Below are 18,991 nucleotides of genomic sequence, written 5' to 3' on the forward strand. Positions count from 1 at the left end.
TCTGCCCTGTTCCCATGATGCACTGGGCCAGGGTCAGACTAATTTGCATATAGCCAAGTTCTGAGCTGGGATGGTGCAGTGAGCTAAAAAACGGTGATGGATCAAGCCCTGATCTTTGGACTGGGTAAGAGTGGTCTGCTTAATTCAGACACTCTGTTCATCACCACCCCCTTTTCTGAATCATTTTTGTCCACCATAAGCGTGGAAGGGTATACTCAGATGTGAGTCCCTAGCTCATTGCACCATCAGGATTCAAGCAAGCCGGGCCGAAGACGGCTGAAATGCCAGAAACCGGTCCCCGGTAGCTTGTTTCCTTCCCAGTATAAGAATTGGCTTGGCAGTTTGGTCTGCCCTGTTCCCATGATGCACTGGGCCAGGGTCAGACTAATTTGCATATAGCCAAGTTCTGAGCTGGGATGGTGCAGTGAGCTAAAAAACGGTGATGGATCAAGCCCTGATCTTTGGACTGGGTAAGAGTGGTCTGCTTAATTCAGACACTCTGTTCATCACCACCCCCTTTTCTGAATCATTTTTGTCCACCATAAGCGTGGAAGGGTATACTCAGATGTGAGTCCCTAGCTCATTGCACCATCAGGATTCAAGCAAGCCGGGCCGAAGACGGCTGAAATGCCAGAAACCGGTCCCCGGTAGCTTGTTTCCTTCCCAGTATAAGAATTGGCTTGGTAGTTTGGTCTGCCCTGTTCCCATGATGCACTGGGCCAGGGTCAGACTAATTTGCATATAGCCAAGTTCTGAGCTGGGATGGTGCAGTGATCTAAAAAACGGTGATGGATCAAGCCCTGATCTTTGGACTGGGTAAGAGTGGTCTGCTTAATTCAGACACTCTGTTCATCACCACCCCCTTTTCTGAATCATTTTTGTCCACCATAAGCGTGGAAGGGTATACTCCGATGTGAGTCCCTAGCTCATTGCACCATCAGGATTCAAGCAAGCCGGGCCGAAGACGGCTGAAATGCCAGAAACCGGTCCCGGGTAGCTTGTTTCCTTCCCAGTATAAGAATTGGCTTGGTAGTTTGGTCTGCCCTGTTCCCATGATGCACTGGGCCAGGGTCAGACTAATTTGCATATAGCCAAGTTCTGAGCTGGGATGGTGCAGTGAGCTAAAAAACGGTGATGGATCAAGCCCTGATCTTTGGACTGGGTAAGAGTGGTCTGCTTAATTCAGACACTCTGTTCATCACCACCCCCTTTTCGGATGGGTAAGATAGGGCTGTTACAAACGTTGCTAACCACTTCCTCTACCACTCCTGCGTCTATCAGTGACTGAATAATCTTTACCAGTGCCTTATCGCCCTCGGGCGATATCCGGTATTGCGGAAGTTTTGGGAGTATTGCGTCCGGTCGGACAGTAATGTGCACTGGGTCAATCATCATGCGTCCTACGTCCGAATCTGTGTTGGCCCACAGATACGGAGGCAGAGTGTCAAGCAGGGAAATGTCAGCGTCATTGATAGAAAACATGCGTCGGGAAGGGCAATGTCTAAGCAGAATGGGGTTGTCGTACAGGAAAACTCGAACTCCGTCTTGGGAACATCTAATGGTCGCTCGGAAGTGCTTCAGTAAGTCAAGTCCCATAATTGCGTCAGGAGTATTGGAGGAAAGCAAAAACGTTGTGTCAGTGGTATTGTTTTCTAAGTCGAAGGGGATCGGAGTGGACAAAGGGTTAGTGGAGGGCGTTCCATGGAAACCTATCGATGTCACAAGTGAGCCAGACAAGGGTTCCCTTGGAATCAGTCGTTTAGATAATGCACTACGTGTTGCGCCAGTGTCTACCAGAAATGGAGACTTTGTACCCAAGACCTTAGCAGGGACATAAGGGCCTTGCTGGTCCACATAGAGCTCGACTGGATCCCTCCCTTGCCCTTGGCAGTCCTATGCGAATTTGTGGGCATCGTCACAGTCAGACTGTTGGTACTGATTCTGTCTGGGTCGGTCAAATGTGTTCGGTCTGTTTGATCTATCGTTAGTCGTGTCATTTGTGGGCCCCCGTTGCTGTCCTCTATTTCTTGGTCCACCCGCTACGTCCTTGGGGTCCCTATTTCTGTTCATCTCCAAAAGAACCGGGCACTGGGATTTCCAATGGCGGAATCCTTTACAGAAGGCGCACTGATCCTCTCTAATGTCTGTACGTCCAATGTGGGGTGTCGAGGTGCGGTCTTTAGGAGGTGCGTTCTTAGGGACATTCGTCTGATAATTTCCTTTGTATTGCTCTCGTCCTATAGTCACCCCTTGCAATTGTGCAATCATCACCCTTTCTTTTAAGTCTTTCTTCTTTTTCTCTGTTGCTCTGTCAATTTCGTTTTTCTGGTGTTCGTAATATTGGGCCATCTGAAGGATAGCCGCAGGTTTGGAGGCCGCCCAACTACTCTCGCTGGCCTGTAGTTTCTGGGAGACCTCCGGTGACAAACCCTTAACATAATTCTGGACAAACAGATGGTGTCCGGTTGCAGTGGTCATGTCCTGGCCGCTGTAATCGGAGAACACCGTTTCAAATCGGGAGAAGTAGTCTGATACGTCCTCCTGGGGTTTCTGACGGCAAGCCGTTACTATCGACCAGTCCACTTTCTTTTCTGGAATCAGGGTTTTTAATTTCTGTACGATTTTATCTGGGAGGTCTAGAATGGATTTCAAAGGCTTCTGTCCAGGTTCTCGTTGTCTATCTATGCCATCGAGTTGTGACCAGGTATGTCCGAACAGCTCAAGGTGGTCGACTTTCCGGATTTGCTTCCACACATCAGCTGGCAGACATAACCCAAAAAACAAGTCGATGTCAGCCAGGGTCATAATCGTTGAACCTAGGGCTGTACCTAATTCAGTATAGAAGGCAGTGGGGTTTTTACGTAAATCAGGCAGAGATTTCCGGAACGTCAGAATATCTTGCCGATCCCATGGCTGGTAGACCCAGTTGTACACTACCCTCCCTCTTGCATCTTTGTGGTTGACGTCATCGTGAGTTCCTAGACCTCGTGGAGGAACCCAGTAAGGAGCAGCCTCTCTTATTGGCATCATGGCGCTAGCTCGCTCGGTTTGGGGTTCGGTTGCTACAGGTGTCGTGGGTTTAGCTTCCGATTCCTGTTCAGTGAGGTGGCGGAAAACCTCAAGCGTACGCGTAAGGAGGTCCGTCACATCACACTTGCCCTCATCCCCGATATCGACCCTCCTGTACAGAGTCGTTAGGCTCTCGGGACCTTTGTCTCGGTATCGGTCCTCATACGCATTCAAGACATGGTAACACAGTCATACGGCAAAATGTCGTCTGTGGCTCCCTGTATATGTGTTGAACATGTCCGTGACATGCTCTTCACTTTCCTTTCTTTCTACCAATGTCCGCACTACCTTGTCAATCCCTGCTCGCTCATCCTTGCTTAATCTGTTCGTTCTTATGGAATCTGCCTTCCGGGCCTCTGGGTCATCTAACACTGTTGCTTGTGCCGTATCTAATACAAGGAGTTCGGCCGGCACAGGGGCCACGGGGGCCGAAGCTCTGGTACTACTCTCGTCTGTGCTTGGGGGTGGTGGGTGCTGTGCTAAAGGTTGGGAAGGGGCATATGGAGGGGGCATGTAGATGATCGGAGGACCTAACAAAAGATCATCGTTGGCTCGCTGTTTCAAGGGTAATTCAGGATCGAGCGTAGAGGGCGTTCTAACTGGACACTGGCTTGATGTTTCTACCTCTAGTTTCTGTTTGGTTTCCTCTCTTTCCTTAATCTCTTCTTCTAGTTTCTTAGCAGCTAGGTGGGCTGCCTTTCGCAGCTCTTTTCCCAACCTACTCTCATTTCTCTTTTTACGCTGTTCGGTTTCTTTGCGCCACATGCCAAGACTATCAAGCATAGTGGGCGTTGTCTTGTGTTTACCTAGCGCGCTTATTTTATCCTCGTCGAAGGATCCTATCAGTGGCCACTGACTTTCTCGATCCTTTTTCGTATATTTATGCCACAGCTTGCTATAAGCTATAGCGATCAATCCATGCTTCATGAACATGTCCTTATTAGGGGTGCCTTCCAGTGGAGCCGGATGTTTCATCTCTAATAAGCGGTCCGGGCTAAACAGGCTACCAATCAGTGGGGAGAAGACAGGCATGACGGATTACAATGGGGACAAAAGTCTGCACTATCTATCTTATCACTGCGTGCAAAGACTATACAGAATATTTCTATCTTCGTTGTTTGCAGGCGGTGAATACCTCAAAAGAACCAATATCGAACAGTCAATGTTCGGTCAATCAAACAATCAATGGGGAGAATAAGTAGGCACAACGGGTTACAATGGGGACAAAAGTCTGCGTTACCTACCCTTTCACTACCTGCAAAGAGAGAACCTGTTCTTCCCTGTTTGCAGACAGAGAATCTCCAGAAAACAATCCACGAACAACAGTTCGAGCCACACAATCAATCAGTGGGGGAGGAAGATAGGCACGACAGATTACAATGGGGACAAAAGTCTGCGTTACCTATCCTTCACTGCTTGCAAAGAGAGAGCCTGTTGTTTCTCCGTTTGCAGACAGTGAATCTCCAAACAAATCAACAAAAGAGTAATACTAGTATTTTCCAAAACAATCAAACAATCTTTTCGCAATTCGTCGTGTTTACACGACCTTACCTGGACCGCATGGACAGTTTCTTGTCTTCCGAATCCAGCGCCCGATCGTCCTCTATTCTTCGTGATCCTCGCGGCACTCCTGATGGTTCCCAGTCAGGACCGTAGATCACTCGAGAGAGGTCTGTTCGGAACCAGTGAAGTTCGGATGATCGGCTGTCAGACGAGGGTATATCGGACAGGAGCTCTCCCGATCGTTGCAGTCGTTCACTCTTTCGTCGGGACCTCTCCCACTGGATCCACGAGTCGCTGATGGGCCCCACGTTTGGGACGCCAATTGTGGAAAAGGTAGGGCTGATGACCTTTTTCAGAGTTGCCCGGCATTAACCGCCTCTATACCCACTCAAGTTACCAAACAAAGAGGCAGGCGCTGGAGACTGGAAGGCAGGAAACAGAAGTTTTTATTCCGACGGAGCAGAACACGTCAAATCAGACAACAGGGTATCTTCTCGAGGTGCTCTAACCGCATCTCTGAGGCCTGGCCTCTTATACACAAGTTTATTGCTTTATTGTGTGAAACACATCTCTGTCAATACTTTGATGTACGGAAAGACATCCTCGGAATCCCCCCTTCAGGCCCGTTCCCACACACATTTACAGTTGGAGTCCCCACCCCGGTCACAACAGGTGATGATTATCGCGCAGCTGAACATTCCGCCGATTCACGGAATGTATGAGGTTGATCTGATCTCATAGGGTGGGGGCTTTGATCAACTCGAGGGTCCTTTGATGGGGGAAGCTTCCTACTGTACAGGGGGGCAATAAACAGTATCCGCAGGGCCAGGTGGTGGCCTGGGAATGAGTAAGACAAACGGGCACACAGGAAAGGGGGGTTTTATCAAAGGATCCGGGACTATGAAAGGAATAAAGGGAGGTGTCGCGCTGGGAACAGGATGGGGTTCCGAGGCAGAGCTGCGCTGAAGAGGGGTTTATGACCCAAGGCAGCTGAGAGCGGGGCTGTCAGCGTGCGGGGGATGCTTGCGAGGTCAGGAGAGAGAAAGAGAGACGCGCTGGCTATCAGCGAAGGACAGAGAGGCCATGGTACTCAAAATGGCTGCCACTTACGCGCACGAATGGGCTCGAAAAAGGGGGCAAGATGGCGCCGATAATGTTGACGCTGCAGCCTAAGTTTTTACACTACTCAAGTGGCCTAATGCTTTAAATCTGGCAATTATTAATGTATACTCTCGCCCAGTCAGTGTGGCTATGGAATCACCCACACTAGAAGATCTCCTGTCATTCCTGGGCCAACTCCCCATTGATTGTAAGATAGTGATGGGCGGAGATTTTAATTGTCACTTTGAACCACTGAAAGGTTTAAAGGAGGGTGCCCTTACTGCTGAAGATGACTTCTGAGGTGTTCTGTCATGTCAATCCCCCCACCCTAAATCTTGGTCCCCTCTCGCAGTGCAAATTATGTCCCTAACATTAAACTTCGCACTAAGGGCCTGTAATGGACGCACTCCTTCTGACATCCCTTCATTGTGTACCTTCAATAGGAAGGACCATGAATCGAGTTTGGACTACATTTTTGTGGACATTGGTCTGTGGTTCAAGGTCCAGGATTTTAGGGTAATTGTAAGAACAGACAGTGACCACAACACACTTTTATTAGACATGGTGCACCCTGCACTTGCGGTTGGGTCACTATCCGCCAATCCCAGTGAAGATCCAGGGAATCTGGTTCTTAGCTCCAATAGACGTAGGGTAAAATGGGGGAAACTGGCAAACTCAGAAGAGAGCATAAGTAAAATCTATGAATTAGCACTCCCTAAGCTAAAAGAAATGGATGTACTAATTAACCCCTTTGATGCTGATGACGAGCTCAGCTCGTCATCAGCCACGGTGGTCGTGTGCTGATGACGAGCTGAGCTCGTCATGAATATATGGCATCAAGGATTTTCCAGCACAGGGGAAAAATAACCACAGCAGCCAAGGTGTTAACCAGCCTAGACCACCAGATTTCAACGAGAAACTAGCCCAAATCCATGTAGATCTAGTGGGAGCTCTAGGCGAGGTTTTCTACCCAGTGGTAGTCCCACGGAAGAAAAAGACTCGAACTTCCACCTGGTACAATTCTTCCTGTAAAAAGGTTAAGACAGAGCTAATAGCCACAATAAAAGCAGGTTCTGATAAGGGTAAGGTCGTTGAGCTTAGGCGGAAATATAGGGAAGCCATGGCACTAGCAAGGTCGGAATGGGATAGGAACAGATGGCAGGACCTCTCCCTAGCGCTAGAAGCGAGGGATTCCAGAAAATTTTGGTCTTTGGTAAATACTGGCACAGGAGAACCCAAAGCTGCAGTGGAGCCAAACATTTCATCTTCAGTCTGGGAAGACCACTTTGGCAAATTATACCAAGATACCTCTGAATTTGCCAATGATGTGGCCTCTGATGTTATATCCAATCCTGTAGCCGGATTAGAATTTACCCTCGGCGAGGTGGTCAGTGCAATAGAGAGACTGGCGAAGGGGAAGGCGCCGGGACTTGACAGATTGCCCGGCGACCTCTTTAGACACCATCCAGAGATATGGGGCCCGTACCTCCTCATTATTTTCAATTCCATCGCGGGAGGTATGGAGATCCCGTGTACTTGGCTGGGGGCGGAGATAGTGCCTATTTTCAAAAAGGGCTCTCCTCTTCTCCCAGCCAACTACAGGCCGATCAGCCTCATAGATGTCCCCCAAAAACTATTTTCCCGCCTTCTCTTGAACCACCTGTTAGACTGGATGGAGGAAAATGAAATTCTGAGTCCCCTCCAGGCTGGCTTCAGGAAAAACACGTCCATCATGGATCAGTTTTTCCGCCTCGTTCTCTTCTACTGGAAAACTGTGAGGACCAAGGGAGGGAGGCTGTACATGGTGTTCGTGGACCTGAGGTCAGCCTTTGACCTGGTCCCCCGCAAGAAATTGTGTTCCTACCCATCTACTACATGCCATAGTTAGGCTTCACACCAGCAATTTTGCACAGGTTAGGTGTGGGAGGGATGGAGCGTTGTCATCTAGGTTCCCAGTTCTTAGAGGGGTAAGACAGGGTTGCGTCTTGGCGCCAACCCTGTTTTGCCTCTTCGTTAACAGTGTCATATCCCATCTCGACAATGTTAGGGACAATGACGCTCCTCTCTTGGCAGGCAGGAGGGTACCGGGTATCATGTTCCCCAATGATACCCTCCTGCTTTCCAAATCCCCGATGGGGATCCAACGGATTCTAGATGGATTTGGTCTTTTCTGTAGACAACATGGTCTAGAGATCAATACAGAAAAGACCAAATTCATGATATTCAACCCCTCCCCTAAAACTAGACCCAACCCATCACTGGGTTCAGAAAGACTGGAAAGGGTAAAAAGTTTCCAGTATTTGGGTGTAACCCTACATGAGAACTTACTTGGGACCCCCAAATAGCAAGATCCCGGCTAAAGCTGTCCCAACTGTCGGGGGCAATTTTGAAGGTCGCAAACACTTCTACTTTTAAACCCATTAGCCCGGCAGTAGAAATGTAAAAAAACCCAAGCTAAAGCGGCCGCTTCTTATGGTAGTGAGCTATGGGGGCATACAGCAGGGACAGAACTTGTCAGTGTAGAAAATAATTTCCTCAGACATCTCCTAGCCCTCCCCCGTGGCACACCCCTGCTCCCCTTGAGACTAGATGTGGGTCTCCCCTCCATAGCTGAGGATTTGGAATTAAAGCCATTAAGATTTTGGCACAGGCTCTGGACCACAAGCGAGCTTGCACACTATAGGCAAGACCTCATTCATGTAATGAACTTGAACCAGCGTGACAGAATTCCTTGGTTGGCCTTTATAAAGAAAGAACTGTATCGCTTGAGACTCCCCGAGTTATGGGAGGTTTCTTAACAAGGCTGCCAAAGGGTCTCTCGTAAAAGACTGGTGGAAATATACAAGGAGGAAAGTTTAGCTACTCTGGTATCTGCACCCAATAATGGCACTTTAACTGACCGATTCTTGGATTCCAAAAATTCTTATCAATTTGAAGGTTTTATGGACATTATTTTCCCCATTTTAGCACGAAAATTGTTTATCCAATAGAAGGTTAGGCACCCTGCCTATCAAAACCTTTACCTGCAAATGGACAAAGAGGGATGATAAAATCTGTCCAGGGTGCAGCAATCATGATGAGGAGGAAATTCATGTTCTGTTTTTCTGCCCAGCTTACAACAGATCAAGGAAATATTGGCTTGCGCCATTATGTAGGAACTTGGGCATAAGGAGCCACCTGTACTCGTACAGAATATTGAAAACAAGTACTCTGCCCCACATAGTCTTTGCAGTTGCCAAATTCATAATGGCCATGTGGCAGATAAGGAAAAAACTACTAAAACACTGAACATTGATATGAACTGTAATGTTACTCCCACTCATGAATAGACTCCCAAGGAAATGAATCTTTATGAAATGTTTTTTACATAAGTGAATGTCTTTTAATGTTGAATGTTTTTATTGCATCTTTTATGGTCTAAAAGACCGAAATAAAGAATTTTTGGATTGGATTGGATTGGATTGATCACTAATTACCACCCAAAAATTAGCAATTTTTAATTTTCCCAGAACATGTTCCAGAATCTTCTGGTTAGTATTGCTACACTTTAGTGTCCATTTCTCTTGTCTCTTTAAAGACTTTTTCTTGAAACTCTTTCATTTCTATATCACCTTTTTCTCTTTCACTTTCTCGTCTTTTCTGAATCGTTTTTTTTAATGACTTTCTGACATTCCTTCTTGTTCTATATATGCAACATAACCTTATCATCAAAATGACTAATACTATTACTGTTATTGGAATTACTATTTTACCTATAATTGAACAACCTATTTCTTGAAACCAATGTTTAATAGCTGTTAATCCTTTACCAAGTCGTTCAAGGATACCATCAACCTCCAGTGGTTCAATTTCTCAATGCAATACCGTAATATTTGTAATATACTTTTCAATGTTTTGACTTTTATCTGGAATGTATGTACAGCAATGCTGTACCTTCAAAATTCCACAAACTCCTCCTTCTTTTGCTAATATAATATCAAGTGCAAGACGATTTTGCATTACCATAGTTCTCATAGCAATCATTTCAGTGTTTACCATTATGAATCCACCAGCTGTATCTGTTGACAAGCGATCTACTATCGTTGACAATCTCCGAATTCGATTTGCATTGAAAGATATTTCCACTGCTGGTATCAGTGCTCCGAAAACATCACCTATTATTTCTATAACACTCTCTCTTTTTATACGACTTAAAGGTTTACCTATCTCATGAATTCCATTTGTTCCTCTATCTACATGGAATATTTTAGGAAAGACCAAACCCACATAGCATGTCCTGTACCAATGGTCAGGCAACCTATAATGAGCTTTGTTTCCACATATAAAATATACTACAGGAAAAACAGGATCATTCCCACGTTTAATTCCCCATCCCCCTAGGATGCGATAAGTATCTTTACATTGACCTGCTCCCACAAAATAATTGTCATACATGGTATTGTCTCTCCTAATACAACATTTCCCTAACAATGGAGTGTCTATATTTATTGCTAATTCACATTTCTTTCATCAATATTTTCGTCATTAAATGTCCAATATTTAGATTTTTCATGCTTCATTTTCTCTTTATGTTTATAAGCAATGCGTCTTTCTTCAACCATGTCTAAGAACGCCTTTTCTTCTGCTCTCATCTTACCAGTTAAATTGTTTTTAAATGCATAGTCATGACTCAACTCATCTACTTCTAAAAAATATTCTCCCATAACTGTAGCAGGCTGTTTCTTATTTAATGCACTATCTATTTTCAGTTTTGCAAATACTTCATCCGAATTGGAATAATGATACTCCAATTTGCCTGTTTGATAAAAGAAGCTTGCAATCACACTACATGTAACTACATATGTAAGTGGGAGATGATGGTAGGTCACCCCCTCAGAAACAGATGCAGGCAGCTTTACACATACATAACAGTCACTAGCATCCATTGTTCTAACATATTCAGTTAACAATCTTGAAAAGGTGTTTTTCGTAAAATCACTTATAGAGCTATCTTGATGCAATTCTGGCCTATATACATGCTGCTAATTTGGTTTTGATTTAACATTTTCTTCATTTGAGCTTTCATTATGTTTTGATTTTAATAAGCTATCTTGGAAAGGAATAACAATAGCTAAAATTATCCATAACAGTATTAATAGTCCAGTACAAAACACGCACATTCGACACCATTTTCTAAAATAAGAACATTTAGTTTTATGTTCATTAGTAACCATTTTTTTTTTCACAGCGAGTTTGGCTAACAAGTTTTCTTCGACCTTATGTCATCTATAAGTTCTAATGCTGTTAACATGTTTTCTTTGACCTAATGTCTTTACAAGCTTTTGTTTTCTAACAGGATTTCTTCGACCTTATGTCACTTAACAACATTTTCTTTCAACTTACAACACCCTTCTCATTTTCCCTTCTGTATTTCAAGATTTTACTTTTGAATAATTACCACTTTTCTTCATGGTTCAGCCTTTTACTCACTTTTCCCATTTGTCTTTGGGTAACTCAAATTCTCTTGACTGCTGTTTACCTCCTCAATTGGAGGGAGCACTATATAGGTCCACTCAAGTGATTTATACTTCTGATTTGGTCTTCTTACTCTGTTTGGCCTTTGTACAACATCTATTTTCTTTCCCAATGCTTCTCTTTGACTGGTTATTTCATTGACCTGTTCTTCTTGTTGTCTTTCTTTGTTAACCAGTTTAAATCTCAGTCCATCATCCCCATTAGGCCAATTATCTCCTTTACAAAATATTTTTGTCTTAGGCTCTGTGGCGTTATGTTCCACTCTCCAAGCCCTTTTTCTTGGACTCTTCCTCAATGGAGTTTCATCTGCACTGTCATCAGTCTCACTGTCAGTGTCTTCAACAGTTTCATTGATAATGATTTTCACTGTGTTTTTCTCCTTTTCAGGGTCAATTTTATCTTTAGACAGTTCTTTCACTCTGTTAGGAACATCTCCATAGCTGGTACTTGGAATCTCATCTTCTTCATGAGCTGTTTCCGCCTTCCCAGTATCAAGATTTTCGTTCCTGCTTTCAGTCTGTCTCTCAGAATTTTCTTCTCTGCCAGTTTTATTTTCACTTGCTCAGTGTCCTTACTGGTATCTGTCTTTACCAACTCTCGATCTTCAGATTGATCTTCAGAAATCGGTATTTCAGTACTTTCTCTTTCTCCTTCAGATGCAGAACTAGTATCTGATACTTCCAGATATCGACGTTCCTGTCGATCTTCAGTCTCTGGTTCACCTTCTGAATCTGAATCAGTTGTGCTTTCACCGTCCTCGTCAAGATTTTCAGGTTCAGGCACACAGATGGTATGACTTGCATGAACCCATCTCTTTAATCCAGCACATTTGACTTCAGTAATGCTAACCAAAACAACCTGTCTTGGTCTCTGCCAGTGTGGCACCAAACAGTTTTTTTCTGCAGTGTACCTTTATCCTCACCCAGTCTCCAGGGACTAGATCATGTGCTGGACTTTTCTCTTTGGTGTTTGATTCAGTTCCCAACTGATGGAACACAGAAGTTACTACGTCAGACAGGTTTTTGCAGTAATCCAGTATGATGTCATCATTAATTGTTAACAATTTATCAACTGGTACATACGCTTGTCTCATTACCCTGCCCATCAAGATCTCATGTGGACTTAATCCAGTTTTCCTGTCAGGAATGCTTCTTAATGTCATCAAAACAAGTGGCAAGGCATCAGGCCACTTTAATCCTGTTGCTAGGCACATTTTTGCAATTCTGTTTTTAATTGTTCCATTGACTTGCTCTACCACTCCTGAAGCCTCAGGTCGGTAAGCACAATGCAGTCTCTTACGAATGTCCAGTGCTTCACATACCATTTGTATGAGCTCATTCTGAAAATGTGGACCACGATCAGTTTCAATCGTCACTGGGAAACCGAACCTGGGTATTATTTCCCTTAAAAGCAGTTTTGCAACAGTTAGCCCATCGTTCCTTCTTGTAGGAAAGGCTTCTACCCATCGGGAAAACAAACAGATGATCACCAAAACATATCTGAGTCTGTTACATGGTGCTATTTCTATGAAATCCAATTGCATTCGTGTAAATGGACCTCCCTCCCGTCCTATGGTTCCCAAACTCACAATTATTTTCCTGTTTGGATTAAATTGTTGGCAGACTAAACATCTCTGACACAGGCTCTCAGCTATCATCCTAAACTTGGGGTTATACCATGTCTGTCTGAACAAGTGAAGCATGGCATCTCTTCCAATGTGTGCTTGACCATGGTACATTCGGGCCATATTTGAGATCATGCTATCAGGCAGAACTGGTCTTTCATCTTTGTAAACCCAGATTTCATCTTGCTCCCTTTGTCTGCACCCTGCTTTTAACCAGACATTTTTCTCTTCCTCATCAGCTTCTTCCTGCATTTGCCTTACTTCCTGCCATGTTTCAACTACAGTGGTTAGCATTAAAGGACTTGGAACATGTTCCTTCTCCTGTTCCTTATTAATTGATGCACGATTTCTGGCACAGTATTTAGCAATTGAATCTACATACCTGTTGCCTCGGGTGATATAGTCATCCCCCTTTTTGTGTGCTGCCCATTTTACCACAGTCAATTTGTCTGGTAATTGGATGGCATCCAACAACATTCGTACAAATTCAGCATTATGTATGGGTGTTCCTGCAGAAGTCAAATAACCTCTTTGGGACCACAGTTTTCCATAATCATGAACAACTCCAAAGCCATACTGACTGTCAGTCACTATGGTCACTTTGATTTCTTTCCCAACTCACATGCTCGAATCAGGGCAATCAACTCTGCTATTTGAGCAAACCGAATTCCTTTCAAACAAGAAGCTTCCAGTACATCTGCCACGGTACATACAGCGTATGCTGCACTCAAAACACCCTCATCTGTTCTCAAACATAAACCATCTACGAACATCACATAGTCTGATTCAGGCAAAGGCTCATCTCTGATGTCTGCTCTTGGTTTGGTACAGTATTCAAGAACATCCAAACATTTGTGATCAACTTCATTTCTCACTTCTGTTTCCATTGTGTCAGGCAATAACGTGGAAGGGTTCACATTTACACATCTAGAAATTTTTACATTTTCTCCTCCTAGAATTACCTTTTCGTACTTGGTCATCCTGTTATTGGTCAAATATTGTGTTTTCGTTCTAGTGAGGAGAATCTCCACAGAGTGAGGTACATACACTCTTATAGGAAATCCCATCACTATTCCTTCGCTTTGTTCTAAACTAACGCTTGTAGCTGCTACTGCTTTCAGACAACCTCGCAATGCTTTTGCAACAGGGTCCAAAACAGCTGAGAAATATGCAATAGGTTTTCTCAGTTTTCCATGTATCTGAATCAAAACTGGCAATGCACATCCTTCTTGTTCACTGTAATATAGCTCAAATTATTTTTCGTAATCTGGCATCCCTAAAGCTGGTGCTTCACATATTTGAATTGAATTTATAGGAATTTGTATAGCGCACGTATACCACGCGGTTTCTTGGCGCTGAAGGATGCTTAACCCGAGACTGGGGTGGCAGAATTACTGGGATGGGAAGGCGTGAGAAAAAAGGAAGGTCTTGAGTGCCCTGCGGAATTCAAGATAAGAAGGAGTGGATCTGATGTGAAAGGGGAGGGAGTTCCCAAAAGTGGGAGCCAGGACAGTGAATTTCAGGCCCCCGGATTTCTTTTTCTTGAACCGAGGGACCGAGAGAAGGAATTTAGTGGAGGAGCGGAGATCTCTGTTGGGGCAATAAGTGCAGATGGCGGAAGAAATGAACTCAGGGGCAGTTCCCGCCAAAGCCTGAAAAGTAGTGCAGCCCAATTTAAAGAGAAACCGTTCCTTGATAGGCAGCCAATGTAGGAGTAGAAGAAAGGGAGTGATGTGATGGAATCTGGGCAGGCCGTAGATCAGGCGGGCGGCCTGGTTTTGGTCTAATTAAAGGCGGTGTAGAGCGTATGCAGGGGTACCATTGTAAACAATGTTCCCATAGTCCAGCCGGGACAGGACCATCGCCATCAAAATCAATTTTAAGGGCAGGGACAGAAAAAAAACACGAAATTTTCCGTATAGTGCGGAGGGCAAAGAAACAAGTAGAGACAACAGAACTAATCTGAGAGTGGGGGGGTAAGGTGTTTGTTAAGTGAGATCCCTAAGGTTTTTAGAGAGGGTGAAGGTGAAGGTGAGGTACCCAGGGAGGAAGTCCAGAAATTGGGGGACCAAGGACTAGGAGTGCGACCAGTGACAACAAGTTCAGTCTTGTCCGGATTTAATTTCAGATGGTTGCCGTTCATCCAATCACTGATGAACAGCATGACAGACTGGAAATTGAGTATACTGGTGGGGGAGTGAGATAGATGAAAGATGAGTTGGAGGTCATCGGCATAATTATACACGGTGACCTCCATTTGCTGAAGTGCACAGATATGTGGGGAAATGTAAAGATTGAATAATAAAGGAGAGAGAGAAGACCCCTGAGGAACACCACACCGGACTGAGTGGGGGGGGCAATGAATTCCGCCAGATGGACGGCCTGAGAGCGATCTCTTAGAAAGGAGCTGATCCAGGCCAGGGCGAGGCCCTCGATACCAGCCGCCTTGACACGGGTGAGGAGGATGGAGTGGTCAACCGTGTCAAAGGCGGCGGAGAGATCTAAAAGGACAAGGGCCTGGGGAGTATTGGTGTCTAGCCCCTCTCTGAGGTCGTCCATCACAGAAATAACCACCTTCTCGGTGGAGTGGGAGAAGCAAGTCCCCCAATCTCCTCCACAAAGGCGCATAGGACCTGGGTGACGGTGGCCTCCAGGACCTTCACCAGAAAGGGGAGGAGGGAAATAGGACGATAGTTGGAGGGGGAGGCAGGATCAGCCCCGGGTTTTTTTAAAAGGGGGATGACTCTTTTTTAGATGCTCAAATGCTTCCATTTCAGTTTTGGTCTGAACTATAGGGTCTCTGATATCTGCTTTCGTTAATCTTTGGAGTGGCTTTGCAATTAAGGAAAATCCACTAATCCATTGTCAACAATTGCCTACCATTCCTAGAAACATTCTCACTTGTCTTTTTGTCTTTGGTGGCTGCATTCCTTGTATCATTCTGATTCTTTCTGTAGTAACTTGTCTGATTCCTTTAGCAATTTTATGACCTAGATACTGGACTTTCTGCTGACAAAATTGCAATTTTGACGGAGACACCTTATGTCCCTCTTCAGCCAAATGATTTAATAATGCAATAGTAACTGTCAAAAATGCATCTTTTGTCTTCGATGCCACAAGGAGATCATCAATATATTGAACCAATACTGACTCTCCAGTCATACTCAAACTCTCTAACGATTTCTTTAGCAATTGATTAAAGATAGATGGACTCTCAGTATACCCTTGAGGAATTCGGCACCATGCCAAAATACGGTGTCCAAATCTGAATGCAAAAATTGGTTGGCTTTCTGGGTGCAATGGAACGCATTACACAGGTCAATCTCAGTGTACCATTCTGCATCATGAGGATTTTGATATAAAATCACTGCTGGATTTGGTACAATCGGACAACATGGGACAACTATTTTATTAACCTTTCTCAAATCTTGTACTATTCTAAAAGTTCCATTTGGCTTTTTCAATCCCATTATTGGCGAAAACAAGGACTACTTTCTATCTCTCTCGGTATACCTTGTTCAATCCTTTTGTTAATCACAGGGGTTATTCCTTCAATTATTTCTGCAGTCATCTTATACTGGGGAATATTGGGATAACTTGCACCTTCTTTTATAGAGACTTTTACAGGATCTACGTCTTTTATTAATGCAATGTCTTCACCTGTGAAATCCCACACCTTTTCTGTCACTACCTTTTTCAACTCATCCGGTATCTTTTCTCGGTCAAAGACGGGAAACAATTTATTCTGTTCTGCCTCAATCATAAGCATGGTCATTTTGTACAGACAATCTTCATCTGGGGTTTGCAATTCTATGCCATCTGGTGAACAGTATATGGCACAGTTCATTTTACACAAAATATCTCTTCCTAACAGATTTACAGGACTACTGTCACACACCTCAACTCGGTGCATATCTTTAAAATTTCTGATTTTAACTTCAACTGGTTGTGTTAAGGATGTTTTAATCTGTCTGTTGGCAACACCTTCAACTTGGATCGACTCACCAGAGAGAGGAAGATTCTGAACTTCCACTGACCAAACAGTGGAACGGTGTCAGGAATCACGGGAGATTTCCTCCTCATACCTCCTCAGTGGCTTCTACCCTCCCATTCCAAATGCAAAGAGTACCTTATTCTTTAATTTGGAGTGCTAGTTGGCACCGCGGAAACTCCAGCATGGCTGCCAACATTCTGTCACTGCAACTGCTTACTGCTGTTTAGCAGTCTAGTCTTTTAAACAATCATAGCCTGGTGAGGTGTGCTCCAACATTCTACTGTGCACATAACCAAAGAATCTACTAGGAGAGCATCTGAAAATGGAGCGTCGTGGAAGTTAGTCAGGGTAGGCTCGAAATATCCGGGTTTTAGCTTCGTCTGTAAAAGTCCTGGTTCTAAAAATAAGGTTAGTGCTGAATTAAAAGTATTTCTGTAGTCTAAAGACTGGTTTATAATTTCCCTTGTTGATAAAACCTTAGTGTAAATGAGGAGGAAATAAAAGTCAAACTTTTAGAGTAATGTTCATCTTAAAAATTAAAGAATGCCTTGCTCCTAAGAATTAATCTTTGTAAAACATTTCCGAGCTGACACAGGCGTGACCTTTCTACACGCCGTGTCAGAAAGAATAAACTGTGTTTGTTGCAGGAACTAATATAGAAGAAAGTCTTATTTGAGGACATTATTTCTCCGTGCTGTTTAGGCTTTCATTTTAAAAGGATTAAATGTTAACATGAGCATTTCCTGCTTGCTCGTGAAGGAAACCCATAAATAATTCCCTTGTCACTGGCAGTTCATTAGCTCTTGGAACTGTGTGTTTTTTTTAATTAATGAGTGTTTATTTCCTGTTAAGCTGCATGAATAAACTGAAGCCTAGGCTGTGTGTAGCCAATAGTTTATTCATTTAATAAATATGAGGAAGCTTATCTCTCTCTCTCATTGGAATTAAAACCCCTCAAGAGAGTATTAAATCTGCGCTCTTTTCCTACCTAACAAGAACCTAATAACTTAGGCTAGGAGAGTTGGTTTTATGGAGAGAAACTAAAGACTCACCTCATCATATCAGACCCCCAATAAAAATCCACAAGTCTACTTGTTGAGTGAGTACATTAAGGAGATAATTCCCAAGACATTTACAGAAAGAAGTTAAAGAAGAACCTACACTTACCTTGTTTTCTCTCATAGAAGATAGAACAGAGAAGGAAGTCGAAGGGCCTGTAAAGAAAAAGAACAAGAGACTTAGTGAAGGCTTCTTTTAGTGAAAATACGCATCTATAAGAGAAGTAAGAAGAGAGGCAAGCCCAAAACTACTTTCCGGTAAGATAAGTTATTCATGTGTTAAAAGAAAGAAAGTTTTATGCAAGCAGAAAAGGTTATATAAACATTTGTTCTTTAGCCTGGATAATCCGAAGTAGAAGAAGAAGACGCACAAAGACGCAAAACAGGCAGAGTTTTGAAGCGGTCTCTTCTCTATCCCAATTCCCTTTTCCCCCCTTAGTACTTACCTGCACGGAGTATATTACTTACTTGCAGAGGGGTTCTGAGAGGGGCACTGGGACTTAGCAGCATTCTGCTCCTGTGTGGTTTCTTGCTGCAGTTGAGCAGCCCCTTGACAGAGTGAAGTGCCCACATTGGTACAAACACCTGAGCACAATGGCAGAAGGTTTTGATAAAAATTTAGGTGGGATTTTGAGTAATATACAAAGGGATTTGGAGGCAGTGAGAGAGGAGAATAGGATACTGAGGCAAGAGATAATAGCCTTCAAAACAGGAACACCAGTTTTAGGTGCTAGCCAAGCCTCCACATCTTTTCCGACACAGAACCCAAACACTAGCGCCCCCACCTATGCCCCTACTCAAGTCATCCACTTCTTATCCCCAGTAATTCCTCTTGCCTCTCCAGAGAGATTCAACGGAGACCCACTGAAGGCTCAACATTTTTTGACCCAGTGTTCGTTGCATTTTATGTGCCGCCCCACGATTTTCCCTGATGCGCAATCTCGTGTGGTGTTCATCCTTTCCTATCTGAGTGGATACGCCGCCTCATGGTCCATGCCTCTGGTGTCCAAAGATGACCCAATTCTATACAACTTAGATGACTTCAAGAAGGAATTCCTCCGCATTTTTGATCGCAGAACAGCATCTCAAGCCTCAGACAATGAATTGCTAGAGTTAAAACAGTGAAAT

The sequence above is a fragment of the Lissotriton vulgaris genome, chromosome 11, assembly GCF_964263255.1.
Source record: "Lissotriton vulgaris chromosome 11, aLisVul1.2, whole genome shotgun sequence".
NCBI classification, from domain to species: Eukaryota; Metazoa; Chordata; class Amphibia; order Caudata; family Salamandridae; genus Lissotriton; species Lissotriton vulgaris.